This window comes from Diabrotica virgifera, chromosome 9, assembly GCF_917563875.1.
Source record: "Diabrotica virgifera virgifera chromosome 9, PGI_DIABVI_V3a".
NCBI lineage: Eukaryota > Metazoa > Arthropoda > Insecta > Coleoptera > Chrysomelidae > Diabrotica > Diabrotica virgifera.
The window spans coordinates 124091447-124106800 of NC_065451.1; positions in this window are offsets into that span (position 1 = coordinate 124091447).

A 15354-nucleotide genomic window follows, 5' to 3' on the forward strand; every position below is an offset into this window, starting at 1 on the left:
TATTTTCCACTTTAAATAATAGGAAAATAATTGGAAGTAAATAATCCTATTTGAAATTGATCATGTAAAATGTTCGACCAATTTAATGGTCGAATTAAGGTAATTTTAACTGTAAATGTTGTAGGGAAAGTACCTAGAGGTATTATTTCACGACTTGGCAGTGTCGCAAAATTTACCCTTGGTTATTTAAGAGTAAGTTTTAATATAAGCTTAATATATTTTACAGGGTATATACTACATATAGATAGGGTAGGTTAAGGGCTACCATCTTTATTAAAATAAAATTTCCCAAATAAAATAATGATATTGTGATTAAAAATTATATAACAGGCACAATTTCATTAATACATTGTCACTGGTGAGTACTTATTGAAGATATCATAGTTAAAGAATACATTTATATTAATAACAGATTTGCATACTTTAACTTTCCTTCACACTTTATCCAGGCTTAGGACTGGCAGTTAGTAACTGGCGTGTTTAAAAGTTTTTTTAATTTTAATTTTTTTATTTTTTTCTAATTTTTATTATTTTTTTTTTATTTTTATTTTTTTGTGTTTTTTTAATTTTTATTTTTTTTTTGTTTTTTTTAAATTTTTTTTTGTTTTTTAGTTTTTTATACTTGCAGTTGAAAATTTTGGGCAATTCCTCTTAAATATTCTAGATTTGGCCGGTTCCCGTATTGCAAACAAATCGTTTTTATTCGCCGCGCTGTATCTTTATAAATTTTTTTGAGGTTGTTGGTTTCCAGCTATGTATTGCTCCACTTTTAATCGATTTAAACTCTCTTCTTTCTTTAGCCCCGTAATAAACTTCCATAGATTTGGGTGTGCTGCATTTAATATCGAGGAGAAGCTGTTGTGCCAACCTTCGACAGCATTATTAGTACGCGGTAGATCTTCCTCTATAAATTCGAAGCAATTCCAAAGATTCCTTGGAAACATTGGCGGTCTTCTTTGTTGTCGTCGATCCAATCTGCCTATCCATACATCCTCAAAGTAGTTTATTAAAGGTGTTAGTAAATTTTCATTTTGAGTGTAAAACTCGCTGTCCAGTAGCTCTCCGAATGTTGCAACAACATCTACTTCAGGTACGAAGGCTAGGGCTGCCAATTGTCGCAGATGTAGAGCAAAATTCGCGTCTTCTGTATAAACTTGTTGCAGTCCTGTACCTTGCATGTTTCTCCACAAACATTGTGTGAAATGAAAGAAACATCCACGGATTCTGACTTCAGGAAACTCTTGTTGTAAAGCATTAATTGCTGCTTTTTCATAATCCACCATTATTGTTGTAGGACGTAAACCTGGTCGTAACGTTTTTAATTCATGGAAGAGTCGAGTGTATGTTGCCTGAGTTTTATTAGGAAGTAGAGCAAAAACAGTTGGAATAACGTTGCTATACTGTACGCCATGTATTGTATACAGCTGACCAAACAATAGAGGAGTACATGTGAATGTTCCATCGGCATACCAGTGTTCACAGCTCGCCATCAAAGTTAAATTTCTTTCAGTGGAAAATATTAAAATTCTCTGTTCGTTTGGACCACTGTCAAATAAAAGAAACGGTTCGCCGTTATTGTTTCTGGTGTATTCTTCCGGAATAATAAGCTCTGTTAAGCTTCTTGGATTTGCCGGAATAGCTTCCACTCTTTGGCGTGTGTTCTGAATAGTTCGCTTTAGGGATGAAATAGAAGGTAGCTGCCCAGTTGCACCCACAGACACTTCTTGTGAAACGGTAGCTATGATCCCTTGTGTTGTTAGTTCAACTTGATGAGCCAGTTCTTTCATTCTGTTACAAGCCTTTTTTGCTTCTAATATTGACGCATCGGCAACGTGGTTGTGACTTGTACTTTTCACTACTTCATCTCCCACTGTGTGAACTCTCCCGGTACATTTATGCTTATTGTACTGAGCGCACCTCCAAATTGTCTTTTGATCAATCGTTTTTTCCTTTCTATGGATATATCCATTATACACCAACATATTGGCACCTTTTTGACTCTTTACGTAAGTTAAGACCATCTTGACAAATCGACAAGCTAATGAATATTGACATATATAATGACAAGATATACGATATTTTTCCCATCTTCTTATACATCCAAAATACATTAAAAAGTAATAAAAGTACGTTTCACGAATATGGAATAATAATTACCACATTAGTGAATAACGCACAATTAGACAAAGAACTTTTGTACAATATTTATTTTAGCATTTCCAATAATGTCTTATCGTAATGACTTCATGGAATTCCTAATAAATACCTACACAATAAGGTGCCCTTATCTAAACTACTTATTCTTCACTAATCTGCATAACGACTTTCTACTAAGAACCAATTATGCTAATTACCGGTCTCTGAAAATACCAAAAATAGGTAAACTGGTACCTGGTATTCGTTTGTATGTAATATATACTGTAAATAGAACTATTATTACTGTACATTTTTAACGATATCCGATTAGGAAGAGCAAACACTTTTAAACACGCCAGTTTTTTGCTGACAGTCCTAAGCCTGTAAAAAGTGTGAAGGAAAGTACCTTTCTGAATTTAGATCCATATATTAAAATTATTCACGTAGAACAAAAAAAATACTTTCTTCATGTTAAAAATTGTTCAATTTTCAAGTATATTCACTTGAATAACCTGAAAATACCATATGAAATAATTTCCCATTCTCCTATATTTCCCATCTTCCTACACATCCAAAATACATTAAAAAGTATTTAGATATACGTTATTTTTCCTATCTTCTTATACATCCAAAATACATTAAAAAGTAATTAGATGGAATTCCAAGACTAATCGGCTCATAATGCATAAAGTTAAAGTATGCAAATAGAATTTCTTTAGAACCTTTTTGAAAACCAATTGAATGGTTTTAATAATGTAAAACATGACGCGATCTTTTTTCGCGCGATCAATTGCACGCGACCTTATTTCGTCGGCGCTGTTTTTTCGCCGGCGACCTTTTGATACGCGCTCAAATGTGCGCGACATTTTTTCGCTCGACCAATTGTTGGCGACCTTTTTTCGCGACACCATAATATACAAATTTAAATATCTATTCTACAGTGATGAGCGCACTAATAACCAGCAAAATAACGGAAAAGATGGAAAACACAATATGTTGTGACATAGAAAGAGTTGAAACTTATTGAGGTGGGAAATTATCAATAGAAACCTATAAATTTACAGTATAATAATAGTTTTCCTCCTTTAGATGTATCAGAGTCAAACAGTGGCAACTATCAATATAATGTAAATTTATGTTTCTATTGATAATTTCCCACATCTATTAATTTCATCTCTTTTATTCCACAACGGATTATGTTTTCCGACTTTTGCCTTAATTTGGTGGTCTTAGTACACTCATCACTGTATTCAAAACGTTACTACAAACTATGGCAAAAATTTAGATTTGATTTCTTTCAAAATATTTACTGCATCTGTTAACTGATTACATTGTTTCTCTAAGATATCATTCTTTCTTGTCTTTTGTAGGAGGATCTTATCATAGAACTGTTTACTTTCAATTCTCATCAGCCGTAAATATTGTTGTCTTGTTTTCTGGTTCTATTCGTTTTTTTGAGTGGATGTGGTTGGCAGTATATTTGAATTATTTGAATGCATTGTAATTTCTAGCATGTCAACATCTACATTTGACATGTCAGTTTCGTCTTCTGTCGACGCCGCCGCTGACCCAGGCAGGTTGTTGTCTACTTCGATTGATGGAATAGCTAAAATTGGATTAATATTTTTTTGTTTTCCTAAAATATCATCCAATTCTTCCCAATATTCAAATGTCTTCCTACCGCAGCCAGTTTTGGCATTGTTGTCTTTGACCTTTTTATACATCCTTTCCAAATGCTTCCATCTATTTTCGCAATTGGAAGGACTAACACCTTTTTTTTTTTGTTTCCTGTCGCATCTCCTTCGCGATTTCCTCATACATCCGTCGCAGGCTTTTTATGCGGAGACTGCCCACCTGTTTCCTGTACTCATTGTACAAATGCAGCAGACAAAGTGTGTCATGCCTTGTCCACTGCATTGCATGCGTTGTGTCCTCTTGCTGGGAAGAACCCTGCGACAGGATGAGGAACTGTTAAAATATACAAGAGAATATGCCTTTTATAGTAGACTATATTAGTCGGGATTCTAGGAAGAGGCAGAGTTTCTGTATTAAGTTAATTCTATGCTGCAAAAATGTCTTCTTTTATTTTGTGCTTTTTTGCTGTTTCCAAATGCAAATATTTTACTTTTCTAAAAAATCAGTAGTGTATCATTATTATCCACGAAATGTTTTATTTGTATAAAGAAAAACTCACTTAATTTCTCACTTCTAGCCAAATAGCTTAGTTTAGCATAACTAGACTAAACACTAATAATGGCGCTAAGTTTACTATAGCAAAACTAAAAATGGCAGTTAAGAATATAGTCTTGTCATGCAAAACAGAAAATTCGTCAAAGCCAAAATATCGCTTTTTTTTAATTTGTTTTTGTTAGCGACCGTTAGCGTGTCAATAACAGGGATTTTTCCAAGATAGTTTTAGCTATTTACAAACAACATTTAAGAAACAAAAGCACTCATATCGAGTAATGTTTTTAAATAATTTTTACAAATTACTATGATAATATAAGAATTGACGGCCTGAAATATTTTTTTAGTTCTCCCATTTACACCATCAATGATTTAAATGAGACATCAAAGTATATTGGTTGCGTGCGCAGAGGTAGTCTTCTGGCTGTTTCAGTTTGTGGCAAATGTATCCTGCCAAATTTTCCAATCCGTCATATTCAGTGTCGTTAACTCTTTATCTACAGTATTCTGTAGACCTTCGGTTTCGTTTATAACTATTCTTAATCGAAGAAAAATAATTGACACATACATTAATTTCTTCGTCAGACATATCAGGTGTTGGATCCACTTCAGTATTTCCAAAGCTGGACAACGATCATTCATTCTTACCAAGAATATAAGATAAGAACGCAGTTAGTATCTGAACTCCAAAGCATTTGGATGCTCGTTGAGTCCTCATTTTGACCTAATAGTGCAAAAAAAATTATCCAATACATCTTGGTTTAATCTATATGTCAGAAGATATTTTATTTAGAATCTCACCTTAAGGTCATCAAATAGTAAGTTTAAGGATGTATTTGTCATAATAACACCTAAAAAGTATCTACTTGCTTAGATTTATATTTTTATGGGATAGGTTCATAATTACCTTCTTTTAATTTACCTTTTTGAAATGGAAGTACACTTGTTTTTCCCTTTACTGTAAGGTCCATCATTAAGTTTGTCATTTCGTCAATTATATTGTTTTGCAGATTTGATCTAATACTAAACCATATGCTTTTATTCGATCTCTACTATCACACGAATGAGTTCTTATATTAAATACATCAAACCAGTCATTTACCTAAAACATGTAAACCATTAAGTAATTTAAAATATACAAAAAACAAACCAAACCACTCACAAGTTTAAAAAATTCCGCACACTCATCTAGTTTGGTTGTTTTAATAAAGCTAAACTTCCACAACGAGAAATAGCCATATTACAACATGATAACACATATTACAACATGATTACAACATATTACAACATGATTACAATATTATAACAATTTCCTAACTATTTTCACCTTCTGCCGTGCATTGCCTTTAACATTAAGTTTCTCTTAGGACATTTTATGGCTTATTTTTTAAGTCTGACGTACTTGTTACATCTATAATTTCCTCAATTATTGACTTAATAATTTCTTTACCACTTATGATTACGGAATAGAAAATGATTACGGATTAGTTTTATCAAGTGCGGAACATCAGCACTTGATGATCAGCATGATATTGTATCATGACGCGTATATGAAATGTTATTTGGTGCGAAATTCATATGCGTAATGTTACATTTGTAGACCAAAAAAGACTTTTTATTAAAATCAGTTAAAAGGAGACTGATTTTAAAATATTTGTTAATATAATGTTAAAAAAAAATTAGAAACATGCAATAGCAAATAAAACAAAATATATTTAAATAAATAATAAAGAAGGAGTGCGGTCCTGAACCTAGTTGATTAAGTACACCTAAATTTAGTCTCGAAGTTTTTCATCGCTTTACCATAGTAAATCTTTAAATTAATTATAAGAAACATAACCAGTAGTTTAGTTATTAGTTGTGATTTGATTGGCGTAAGTACTTTTATCAATATATTTACGGTTTCATCAAAATGTTATAGAATTTCAATCCAGTCATACAGTTTTGTAAATTCAAAGGTGTTTAACAAAAACTTGTTTTTTGGCTTATCTTCGATAAGATAAATACTTTGTAATTGACAGAGTCGTACTGACCCAATTACAATATAATGAAACGAAATAAGAAAATTAAAATAAAAAGTATTTAACAATTTTATCCGATGGCTGGTACTTCTGACTACAGGGGTCCTCCAATGTTACCCGATCAACAAACACCATCTTACTCTACAATTACCCAACAGAAAGTAGCTACATTCCCTTCGAAACTACAAGCAGTTATTATCCCAGCAGTAGACACACTTAAAGTAGAAGACTACGTTACAGCAATAGGATCACTAGTACAACCCAAAAATGTACTTTTTTCATCACGAATTTCTAACGGCAGAATCTGCATCTACCTTTCCAGCAAAGAAGTTGTTGACACTTTTTTAACAGACTACGGAGGTATAAAAATAGGAGATAATGTTATCAAAGCAAGAAGACTAGTCACTCCTACAAATAGGTTACTGCTGTCTAGTGTCTGTCCGTCTATTCCTCATCACATCCTTGAAAAATATCTTGCCGAGAAGGGCTTTCATCTTCTTTCACCGATGTCTTTCTTAAGAGCGGGAATTCAAGATCCTCAATATAGTCACGTATTAAGCTTTCGTAGGCAGGTGTACTATACACCTGCCGACAATCTTGTTATTCCTGAATCAATTCTCATTGACTTCGATAATACATCTTACCGAATCTTTCTTTCTGATGGACTCACTTGCTATCTCTGTCATCGATCTGGTCATATCGCCTCAACATGTACCTATACGGCCATCCAGTCAAACCCGTCCATACCTACATCCCAAACTGACCAAGACTCTATTTCTTCCTGTAATGCAACAGCTGAAGACAAAAATCACTCTGTCCAGAATCAAACAGAAAACACTGGTGAAGTAATGGACTCCCAAGAACTCCCTACAGAAATTACTATACCGAAACGTTCTCATTCTGAAATATCTTCTCCACTTGATACACCACCGGTAGAAAACACAGAAATAGATTTTACAAAACCTAAAGCAAGATCAACAAAAAAGCCAAGAGTCACTAAATCTGATACAAAAACTGGAGAAACAGTTTCTACTGAATCACTTATCCAACCTGCAAAGGAATTTATTGATAAAGCTTCAACCCTGTTTGAATTAAACTATACAGAGATAGTCAGCTTTCTGGATGATGCACACGGTTCCCCCAATCCATTAAGTATCGCACAAGAATACACGAAAAACATAACAGGACTATTGGCAATGCTAACAGAAATCTACCCCAAACTCGAAGACAGACGCATTAAATCTAGAATTACACGAATAAGGAAGAAGCTACGTCGTCAACTAAATCTAGATCAAACTGTAGGTGATAACTCCGAAGATACAGATGTTTCCCAAGAAAACCTCAATTAAAAAAATCAATAAATGTGCTACGCCTGTGACGTCAATATAACTGTAGGTCACATTGTTATAGACTGTCCTGTCCATCATATCATCTGCAAAGACAAGCTACTGGACTACAGTGTGATATAAAGTGTGCGTTAAGCAGTGCGGATTGTGACAAAATCATTAGGTTTTTAAAGGAAACTAAATTATATAACCAAATATGAGCTTCAGAATAACCATAAATTAAAATCAACTTTGTAAAAACTCTAAAAAAAACTTTGTAAAATAGTTTATATTTTGTATCAGAGTGGAGCCAAAACCTCAGTTGGCGTGCCTAGGCATGCCGGTCGAGGGGCAAATTCATCATGAGCCCCCCTCGTCATCGATCTAGCGCACTCTCACTGGTTGGTCGCACCCGCGCTCCGACACGCGAATCCGACCAACCAGTGACGTTTGGCTCTTTTTGCTGTGGTCTTTCAGCAGATTAATCGGCGTGCTAAAATGAGCGTATGCACCTACCGCATAGCGAACGCCATTCCCAAGAGAACTACTCTGAAAAATTACGAGGTAGTAATAAATCTATATGATATATAATAATAAAGTAATCAACACAAGACATTCACAACAATTAAGACATTCACATAACATATAGATTAGTCTATGAATAAAACTTATGCATAACCCTGACGAACGTATATCCCCTCTTAGGAAAAGCCGGGAGGATTACTCGAGAATAGTTTCATAAGTTCACTCATTAGGATTTTATGAAGTGACTATGAATGAACAGGCTGCCTTGAATGGTCTTAAGAATGAGATTCCTTATGTCTTGCCGTGATAGGCTAAGAATTCGCTGGATCTTCGAATTCGCTTGACACCAAGTACCTCTAGCCCCTACTATTAGAGGTGCCATGCAGATAATTTTCCCTGGATATAGGAATTGCACGGTTTGAAGGAATAGGGGCTCCGTGTATTTTGCCGTCTTATTAGCGGCGGCAAAACTTAACGGATCTGGGCCTTCCCAGGGAACGGCAACGTCTGCAAGCAGTACTCTGTCACCCAGAACTGCAACAAAGTCAGGTATTTTATATTCGCCACTTGGCAATCTAATGCGCGGCTCAACCTGACATATCCAGCCTTTCTTTTCGCATGTTTGACGCAGATAAGAAACGAGCTGGTCATGTCTCTTACATCTTTGCCAATGTGCCCTAGAGCACTTTTGCAAGACGTGGCTGAGAGACTCGTTTCTGTCACATCCCATTCTACATCTTCGCAGGTGTGGTGGATTCGATGGGATGCCCTTCGTTGGTAGAAGGTTACCTCGCAGCTGTATTGCCTTGACATAGTCACGCCCCGACCAGTAGGGAGGCGGGTTATGTATCCAGGCTGAGCTCTCGGTGTGGCTTGAACCTTGAGCAAGACCGTTGCCGCAATAGCCAGTGTTTAGTCTTTCGCTCAACTCACGTGCGATCGACGCTGAACTGCCTCCGTTGTTTGTGGTCCACTTTAGTAACTTTTCCCAGAGGTGACTAACGTAGTTTGTGGACATTACTGCGGCGTTCAAGCCTGTTGCTGAGATGATTAGTTTAGTCATCCTCCTTCTCATGATGGCTGGGACGTGTAAGGCCATGGCCATAACGCCCAGACCACCTTCTTTTATCGGCGCATGAATGTAAGCGTCGGCACACGTTCGATTGAGATGACAGATCTTACGCACGACTATACGCACGGTCCTGTCAAAACCCTTCAGTGCTTTCATTGTGACAGTCGGTGATTGAAGCTTATCGATGTATCGCGGCAGCAAGTATGTTTTGACCACGCACATTTTCTGAGCGGGTTCGAGTCCGGAGCGTTGAATACGATCGAGCTGGGTCTGCAGATCTTGGAAGGCCACCTTAGTCTGACCGAGAGCATTATACTTCCTTCCTAGGTAGCCAAACAACTCGCTCGGTTTCAGCTGCCTAATTATATCGTTACCGACCGAGAAGAGCGAACGCGTTACGCAATAAGAGTGCTTATTACCACGGTTTACGCTAACCGTAATAGCGGCACTCTTACCAGCGTTCAGCGACATTCCTCTCTCCTCAAAGAAATCGACAGCTGTCCGGAGTTGCTTGTTCCCGTCTCTGATAACAGAACCAAGTCATCAGCGTAACCCAACACTGAGACCTTTGCTCTGCCATCTGCTATCGGCAAACCAAGCACACCCTCCTCGAGCTTGCATATCAGCTCATCGACCACCATATTGAATAAGTAGGGTGAAAGCGGGTCGCCCTGCTTAACACCTCTACTCACGTTCATGTTCTTTGTTGACTCGCTGCCGGCGGTGATAAACGTACGACAGTTCGTGTACGCGTCCATCACATAACGCTTGAAAGTGGCATCGAGCCCGAACCGCTCAATAGATCGTTGAGAGACCGTGTCAAATGCTTTACGTAGGTCGATCGCTAATATATTGTATGGACGAAGGCCTTTACGTCTTTCTTTGATAACCGTCTGAAGTGTCAGGTTATTCAACAGCACGCCATCTAACTGTCTAAATCCTCTCTGGTTATCATGGTAGCCCTACACGGCAAGTCGCTTACCTAGGATCCGATGAAACACCCTAACCAAGATAGATGATATAGTTATAGGCCTCCAATTACCTACCACCAGCGGATCACCACCCTTCGGTATCAAAGTAGTCCTGCAATCCTTCAATACCTCTGGGGTAGTACCAAACTGGAGCATGGTATTATAGATGAGGACCAATTTGTGAACTGGAACCTTACGCAGCTCTTTGATCTTAATATTGTCAGGACCAGCTGCTTGAGATTTCGTTGTTTGTAAGGCCCCAAGGATTTCCGCTTCCGTGATCGCGTAACTCACGATCGTGGGACCCTTTTGATCAGAAATCGGTGCTTCATCTTCTGGCGACTTAGCGGAGAAGATTGCTCGATATTCTTTCTCTACCATCTTGATCTTTGGGTGAACATCTTTCTCCCAGAGCGGCTTGTCAAGGACAGCATGAGCCAGAGCTGACCTATCAGTATGATACCGTCTTTGTGTCAGACGGTATTGTAGAGCACGTTTGTGGCGTCTGTTTTCTATAGCAGGGGCGTTAACAGCATTTGACTGGTTAGATCTAGTCGGACGTCGCTTCCCTGCACTCACTGAAATAATTTCAGCGGTTATATATTCTGATAGTAGTTCCCTGACACCCTCACGATGACTCTCAGCATTATTTAGCTGCGAAAATCTAAAGATTTCTTTTGCGGTGTTACTCCACGAGCCTTTTGTGCGATAGTATTGACCTACGTACGAGGCTATCGCCTCACGGTCTCCCACCGGAACGAGCTCTTCGGCATCGAGGTCTAGCACTTCCAAGTCATGCGAAGATGACGCATCACCGTGCTGACTGGCTGAAAGCTCCGAGGACTGCGAGAGGGGCTCCGATTCACCCTCGACTGTCGGTCTCTCCGGCGAGGAATCCGTCTCCGATGTGTAGTTGGCGAAAGTCTCGTTGTTCGAAGGTCCAGGAACTGGACTCCCAGGTGGGGTCCGCTCACTTTCCCTCCCGAGACTTTCGAGGAATTCCTTATAGTCGGCCTTCGCCCGAGGAGCACGTCGTATTTGGTCCGCCGTGAACTGGGGGAATTGCTCCTCCAAGTATCGTCGGACAAAACGACCCTCGAATTGGAATTCCAACTTACCCATGCGGATCAGGTCCTCATCTTCGATCCTCGTCAGTCTACCGGGATTCTCGTACTTCCGCTCGAGTTCCCCGTTGTACTGATCTGGGTGTGCAGAGCGCATGTGCTGACGAACCCCCATGTAAGACTTGAAGGTTCTAGCACATAGGTTGCAGACATTGTCGTTACCTGTATTTGGCCCTCGACATCGCAGCCTGCGCAGGTGAGTATCCAACCCGGCTTGCGTAGCGAAGCTCGTGCCACAGATGCAAACGACCATCTTACCAGTTCGATGGTTTGGGAGTAAACTGGACCTGCAGGAAGATTATCTTATAGGCCTCTGAACAACTTTTGGGGTATACGTTTACTCTAAAACCGAAGCTCCCAGGAATCTGGGAGGGTGTATAGCCTTAAGGAGTTCGAGAAACCCGAAAGGCAAGTAGCTATACGGTGTGCGATTTAAGGTCCCAGCTAGAAAACTGATTGTTTGAAATCAAGCACACACTACCAATCGGGCACACCCCACCGTAATCAGCAATTCCCTTGCAGTAAATAAATGATCGTGCTCTAAAAAGAGCTCAGGTCCCTTATTCGCTGCAAAGGTATTCCCAGCTTCACGAACGTGGACGTTCACGGTTTGGATGGTTTATGTGGTATAGATGAACACGTTGTCCACCCAAAAGCGTAATAAAGCAGGAGACGAAACGAAACGCAGAAATTTGGGAAACTCTGCTATCGCTATACGAAACGTACTATACGCCAAGTGAACAACGAGCCAGCTTCGACACCACACTTACGAAGCCATAATATGTATCATTGTACCACCGCTAATAACCTTTTATGGTTGATGCGGGTTATTTCTAATAATAAAAAAATAATAATAAAGAAAATTAAATGTTTAAAATGTAATATTTATGCGAAATTCAAAGTACTTCGCCATTGCATAATATGTTTGAATTGCTGCGATGTTGGACGAAAGATTGTGACGTCTTTTTAACCTATTTTTTTTTTAAGTTCGTGGTCGTCCAAATGGTGATCTTTTTGGCCCTCTAGTAACTCACAAATATCTTCTGCTGATTGAAATTGGTTGCGTATTAATAAAAGCTGCAAAAGAAAATTCTTGTTGTTTAGCTGTTCCATTTTTGTTTAAAAAGAATATCTCGTCTAAAATTATTTTCATCAATGTTATCAATGCTGTTATTAATATGTTCTGTAATACATTTACTGGATCTTGCAAGCTCGCTATAAAATAAAAAAGGTTAAACTTTTTTGCCGGTAGCTAATTTAGCTACTTCGTATCGATCTTCAGGATTAGTAGCTGGAATGTTGCAAAAAGATATTAAAAAAGTTTGCAATCACAACTTGATGCTTGCAAAATTCACTTAATCTTACAATTTCGCAGGTGCAACATTCTGTTGCTATATGGACTTCGTAAAGCACACTATTATTTTTCTCACTAGGAGCTTTCTATAAATTTTTAGAAAATTTAATTATATTTTCCGTTGTATATATTTAATTTACAAATCATTAAAAATACCACGAAAGCGAAAGGTTCATAGTGAAATAAATAAATCCTCGCTAATGTATACCATTTCGTATATGAATTTCACACCAAAGGAACATTCCACATACATGTTGGGCACCTCGCCGCCTATTGGTTAAAACTTGGCCGCGTGGCGCAAAGAACCAAGAGAGAAATGTTAAAAAAACTCATCTGATGTGGACGCAACCGGAAGAATTCTGTACGAAACGATCTGATTTTCTTTTTTTGAAACTTAGATACTAATTTTCTTTTTAAAAATACCTTTCTAGACTTGTGTGAAATTAGCAATAGTTTCCAGCAATAAACTGTATTTCGAAAAATCTCGTAAACTACCCCACAAAATCAATAGAAAATACTTCCTTACTTGTGTTCAAATAAAATATTGTTAAAACCATCCTCTAAATTAACCCCAACCCCAAAATGTTCTACTATGTGCGTCCCATGTACAACACGTCACAAAAATTATGAAATGATCGTGTCCATCACGAAATTTTTACAATTTTTGTGGACCATATTGTTAATCAAATGGTGTATAAACAACATAAAAAATTGAGGTGGAGTAATTTTTTGTTTTCACGTAATAACAATATTATAACAAGTTACTCCAATGACACCCTGCGGCGGACGACACGAAAATGATAAAATGACTGTGTCCATGACGAAATTTTTGTGGATTATATACTTGATCAATGATATATAAATAACGGGTCTACCCTAAAATCCCGACACGCCAGAATCCCGACAGGCCAAAATCCCGACAGGCCAGAATCCCGACAGGTTTGATAAGTTTATTTTTTTTAACATATAATTACATTTATTTCTTGTTTTTGTTTATGGCCATCTGTTTTTTATTTTTTGTTACTAAACAAAAGTATTTTGTATTAAAAGTATTAAACGAAAGTCGGAATTTTTACTTATGCGAGGATTGTTGCATGTCGGGATTTTGGCCTGTCGGGATTCTGGCGTGTTGGTGTTTTGGCCGTCGGGATTTTGGCTGTCGGGATTTTGGGCGGCACCGATAAAGAACATATATAAAAATTTAGTTGGAGTGATTTTTTATTTTTACGTAACAACAATTACAAATTTCAACATGTGCATCCTGCACCGGACGGCACGAAAATGATAAAATGACTGTGTGCATCACAAAATTTTTGCAATTTCTGCAATCAGGTTCAATTTCCGAATTCGAAATAATTAGATGTTTTAGATAATCTCTGTATAACAGGGGATTAAAGTTCTTATCCATATATTTATTATTTATTAAATTTTCCACGTAATATAATAGATAGATAGATATCTTTATTTCAAAATAGGTAACCTAATATACAAATTTAACTTACATACATTTTTTTTACATATAAAACGAAAGAAAATCAATCAATACAATGATTCACAATAAAAAATTCAATAAAAAAAATAATAAATTAATAATAAATTAAAAAATAATAATAAATTAATAACAATTATAATCAAAATTAATAACAAATTATAATCAAATTAACAAGTTCACCAACCAATAAAAGTCAATAAAAATAAACAAAAATATTGTGCACGTTCTCCGCCAATTCAAATACATACTACTTTAAATTTTTAAGGAAAACCTTTAATTTATCTTTAAAACTTTTAACTGTCCTACAGTCTTTTAATTCATTAGGCAATTCATTAAATTCTCTGAAACCTCTAAATATTAATGAATTCATTGAGCTGCTATAATTCATTTTAGAAAAGTATATGTTATTTTTATTTCGAGTATCGTGTATGTGTGTATTAGGAAAATTAATAAATTGCTGAAAATTATCGGGAGCTATATTGTTTTTAATTTTATAAACCAAAATCAATGCAAAATATTGAAACCTTTGATATACCGAAAACCAGTTCAATGTATTCAGCATTAACTTTATTGGTGTCAATCGACCCATTCTTAATATTATACGCATACCACGATTTTGTAATTTTTGAAGTTGCCCCATTTTATTTAAGTTGAACAAATATAAGACTGATGCACAATAATCAAAATGAGGTTGTATTATTGTATTATATACAGTAAGTCTAGTTTCTAAAGATAAATTTTTTGCTATTCTTGTAAAAAAGTATAATTTCTTGCTGATTTTTTTTGTGTATATAAACAAAATGATCTTCCAATGAAAGAGTGATATCAAGTTGAAATCCTAAGTATTTAATAGTTGTTGTTATTTCAATCTTTTCACCATTTATGGATAAATTAATGTTATTTATATTGATTTTGTTATACTTATATCTACTGGTTACAATTAGAGCTTTTGTCTTTGATACATTTAATTTTAACTGGTTTAATGTTAAATAATTATAAACAGCCTCCAGAATTGAATTCATTTTTGCCACTGCATTTTCCAAGCATACATCACTACAAGCTATTAACGTATCGTCAGCAAAAAGATTGACAAACTCACAATCAACAAACAGATCTATATCATTCAAGTAGAGAATAAAAAGTAATG